The sequence below is a fragment of the Lagenorhynchus albirostris genome, chromosome 2, assembly GCF_949774975.1.
Source record: "Lagenorhynchus albirostris chromosome 2, mLagAlb1.1, whole genome shotgun sequence".
NCBI classification, from domain to species: domain Eukaryota; kingdom Metazoa; phylum Chordata; class Mammalia; order Artiodactyla; family Delphinidae; genus Lagenorhynchus; species Lagenorhynchus albirostris.
In genome coordinates, this window is record NC_083096.1 from 75,945,682 (window position 1) to 75,950,543 (window position 4,862).

Consider the following 4,862-nt stretch of genomic DNA (forward strand, 5'->3'; position numbering starts at 1 on the left):
AATTATATATTATGTACTGTAATTTCATTTTTATAGCCATGTATTATAATATTTAAATGGTTTATAGTAGTGAAGATGTGGCTGAGCTTGAGAGAAAGGTTAGGTCCTGGTCTTCTGGCACATGCTTATCTGGTGACTCTTCTCAAGTCTCAAGTGTCTCCTCTTTCTCTTCCTCTCCTCTTCATTCTCCTCTTCTTCCTCCTTTTCCATTATAAAATGACATTCCTAAGAAGCTTCCTGATTAATTGCCCAAGACACGTTACTAGGCCAGTTCTTCCTTCAGACTGCAGGTAGAATATGAAAGATAGGAAAGGATTATTACTAAATGCATGGGCAACATGTCAGAGTACCAACTTGGACAGTTATGTTGTATATATGGGGCAGTGAAGGTAATATGGCAGGTTGAGGGTTCTGGAGGGTTGAAAAGGAAGATCGAGAATAAACAGTGAAAACCTTTTCGTATTACTGTCTTCAAAGCCATAAAACATGTTTGGAAAGAGCAGAAGAAAGCAAGTATTTCAGATGAGCCCTAAGTCCATATTTCATCTAGATTTCAGACCTTAGTGCTCTGATCTTCTCTCCACTCCCAACCCCACTCTCAATCACTTATATGTGATGCTGTGAGTCTTAAATGGTATCTTATATCTATTTTTGGTTTCACACAATTGAAACCTGATATTTACTTACGGAATACAAGGGATTTATTTCCTGATAAAGGAATTTTAAGCACACGACGGCACTCTAGGGAAGTGTTCATGTCAGGTGAGAGGGACACCCTGATTCCATGAAACATGTGTTCCCACATTCCACAGTAATATAAAGTGAGAGTTGCAACTTTATTTCTAAACCAGACAGGGCCCTTCACCAGCCACAGCCCATCACGAGAAGCTTCAGTGCCCAAGGGGGCAGCAGAGAAAAGAGTGGTGTTCAGGTCCAAGAGAGAAGAGAGGAACTGTAGAAGAACTCTTGACAGCTGAATCTCTGAAAAGGTAGAAATAAGGTATTTGGAGAACATGCTAGGGCACTGGTTCCTGAACTTCAGTTATTTTCTAAAAGTTCATTATATTTGTCATAATTGCACATCAGAGGTGTCATGTATTAATAGTATTTTTTACTTTAACTTCACTTTATAATAACTTTGAAATGTTTTAATTTAATTGACCATACGTAATCTTGTACATGATAAGCCAGATGAAATATTCAAATTAAATATTGCAATGTATAAAAAAAAAATATATATATATATATATATAGAAAGAGAGAGAGAGAGAGAGAGAGAGAGAGAAATGTGTTACCGAAAGTGAGAGACAGTGTGAGAGAGAGAGAAAGAGAGAGAGAGAGAGAGAGATTGAGAGAGAGAGAGAGATTACAAAGTTTGGTAAACTCAAAATCTGCAGAGCTGAAAGCGTGCTGGAAGCCCATCCAACAGGGTAATCGTCTTTTACCTCGGTGACGGTCAGCCTTGTTCTATTGAGGAGGTCAGTGGATTGGAAGAGCAATTCCCAGCTTAGAGAAGGCAACCGCCTTTACTCAGGCCACTGATGTAAATAATACTCTCTTGCAAAAGCATCCTTACAGAAACACCCAGAATAATGTTTGACCAGTTAACTGGGGACCATATGCCAGGGAAGCTGACCCATAAATTAACCACCAAACCTTCCTTCCAGCACACTGACAAATTCTATGAAGAAAGTAGAGCCGGAAATAGGCTTATTTGACATCTGTTCCACAGTGAGCAAAATGGAAAATGTAAAACGTAGGTTAAAATTTTAACAAACTTATTATTAATCATTAAGAAGTTGTATATGAATGGCAATGAACTTCACTGACTGCATTTTTAATAATGGGATATCAACTTTCTCTGTAATTTACCCCTAGACTTGATGTGAAACAAAACATGTATTTAAATAATTCGTAACTATTAAATACATATAAAATTAGTGACTTGAATGGCATTGCATATTAGATAGGGTTTTCCAAAAATTTCAAAGGAACAGGAAGCCAGAATATTTAAACACTCCTCTGAGCTTTCTTCAAAAGTTGAAGAAATCCAAAGAGGTCCTTTGGGAGAAGTTAGGTAAGAGCAGGTGGTATGTCACGTTTGGGAGGTATGAGTAAAAGGCTTGGTTTGTATTGTAAGTCTAGGTTCTGATCTGCCAGCTGATTGGAATTATGGTAGACGAAACTACGCTCCTAGTGAATTCCTTGTGGCCGGAAGTGAAACAGATTTACAAAGTTCATAAGAATGTGACTGCTGGATGTTCTTAATTTGAAGGAGCAAAGCAGTGAAAGGGGGTCCCTAGAGGTCACCACTTTACTAAACGTATTTCAGTATCACGGTGGGAAGTCATCGGAGATGATCCGCAACCTTCCCTCAGTCCATTTTAGAAGAGGAGAAGAGACTTCACTTAGCAAGCCATGGATCAAGAGGAAATGCATTATAAGAGGGGCTTGAGATAAAGAGAACGGTGTCACCAGGTAGCCAGGCCTTTCTCAAACCAGTATGTACAATAAAACGGCCACCAGTTCAAGTGCAACTAGGCAGGCAGTTTTAGAAGTCAAGGAAGGTGAAAGATAGAAAAGGGTCATCTTCCCCAATCAAGAAACGGAACGTTTGTCTGCAAGTTAGAGAAGCTTCAAAATCCTCCCACTGCCATAAACCACTGAAACGGAGAGCTAAGGCAGGGACTCTGTGAGTCATGAGAACATAATCTAGTGAGGAGATCCTGGCGCAGGACATTTCCTGTTTTCAGAGTCCCTGCCAAGCCAGTTATGGATGGATTTGCATTTGGTTGGGAAATGACTGAACCAGGCCAGTTTTGGTAGCTCCGCTTCCCCCTGGGTGGGGCAGCAAACACCAATAAAAAGGGCCTCTGCTGCACGACAGTGACAGCTATCCTCCTGCTACTCGAGTTCTGATTGACTTTGGAGAACCTGGTGAGTATGATTCTTCAGGTCAACTTTGTTCTCGGGCCCCCGAATGTTGAGTTTATGCTGGAGACCGCAAATTTGATGGGTGCAAAGTTATGAACAAGGGTATAATGTTACTTAGTGGATGGGAACCTGGAATCTGGGCACAATGTTATATTGTATTTACTAGATTTCTGATACCTAGTTTGAATTCCTCTATTGAACAAGAAATTAAAAGGAAATTTTGACATGAAAGGATAAAGAGTAAAGTATTTATCTTTTTCTGTGCCTTTCTGTTGGACCTCTGCTGTGATTTCAGAGGCATTAATCTTAGAAGGTGTGATGCCCTTACATTCATCCTGATTGCCCTTTGCTTTGTACATAAGTAATCGTGTCGGGACCTCATGAGAAAAAATGGTGATAGAAATTGCTTGTGAGTTTGCCCAGGATTTTAGAACTTGTGATGGCCTTTTTTAAAGATGAGGTTTTCATTAAAAAAAGAAGAACAAAGAAACCAAAAGAGAAAACACTGCTGGTTTCTTTTAAAAAAAGATATTTTCTTTGGAAATGTTGTATGAGAAAGGAGAAGGTTGTCTCTGGGCTGATGAATAGATTTGCTAAAGAACGAGAGAGAAGTCCGAAATTCATTAAAAGGTATTAAAGAGATTAAAACCCATATTTAGAGATTGGAGAGGTCCTGTCTATTTGAGTTGTCAAAGCTTTGGGTCTTCCCTCTGAAGGAATTCCTCCTGGTGAACACGGTCATATACTTTCTTTCAGATATTAAGACTCCAGAAAGATGTCTTCTCAAGAGCAGCAGTGCAAGCAGCAGTGCAAGATACCTCCAGTGTGCCCAACAAAGTGCCCTGATCCTTGCTCACCTAAAAAGGGTACAGACCCTTGCCAACCTGTAAAGTGCCCTGTGAAATGCACTCCTGAGCCACCTCCCGAGCAATGCCAGCAGAAGTGCCCACCCAAGAACAAGTAACAGCTTCAGGTTTTATCTGCCTCTGGAAAGGATAAGGACAATCAGCTCATCTAGTTCCACAGCTCCATCTTCATCTTCTCTTCAAGTCCTACCATGGATACAGGAGAAGCTTTCCACCCTTCAGCCTGCAGTGTGCGTGTGGGGATTCCTGACGGTCAGAGGTTTCCTATCTGAGTCTGCTATGCTGCTTCCCTCTGGGAGGTATCCGAAAAAGCATCCCAGAGCCTCAGAGGGAAGAGCAGTATCTCTCCTCCTGAGCGCCCTCTGAGGATTCTCCCACTGTCTTCTGTGTGTGTCTGTCATCTAGGCAGCGGTTTCTGCCAGATGAGCAATTGTTACTTATCCTCCATTTCCTGAATAAAATACAATTTTTTTTGTGATGGTAAAAGTATTTTGTTTCTTTGAAAACCTGCTTTTAGCAATATCATATCATAATTTTGGTTGATTTCTATCCTTCTTCGATCCAAATTTCAGGCTCTCACAACCAGTGTTATGTGAATTTTGAGTTATATCGATGATTATTTGTATATAATTTCAAATCCAGGGTATTTTCTTAATTATTGCTTGACTGATTTGAGGAACAATTATTTAACTCCTCAGAAGTTCAATCCCTTTACTAAAATGCGGGGAAAATCACCTTTACAGTGCCAACTGGCTTAGGCATAAAATTTACATGAATGTGTGTAATTCAGTTGCCACAATGCTGGGCACATAATTAGTACTTTGTGAGGTGGCAAGTCATCATTATCTCTGTCATCATCACTGTCACCACCATCACCACCATCACCATGTTTGCTCTAGCAGGAAAGAGGCTCAGACATACCGAGCACAGCACATACGGAGATTCTTAAAGTATATTACAGTTTCATATTCTGTGTTCCTTTTCTTTTCCAACTTAACCGTATTTATAACATCATGTGACACATTAAATGCTTTGGGAAATTATTGGGATATTCTGCATAAA

General features: G+C 40.1%; 1 long non-coding RNA gene across 1 annotated transcript; it reads left to right on the forward strand.

Moving 5' to 3' along the window:
* Positions 1–2,675: 2,675 nt before the first annotated feature.
* LOC132515960 (uncharacterized) lies at positions 2,676–4,286 on the forward strand. The gene is made up of 2 exons (XR_009539215.1): positions 2,676–2,937; positions 3,691–4,286. It is a non-coding gene; the product is annotated as an uncharacterized LOC132515960 (long non-coding RNA).
* The last annotated feature ends 576 nt before the right edge of the window (positions 4,287–4,862 follow it).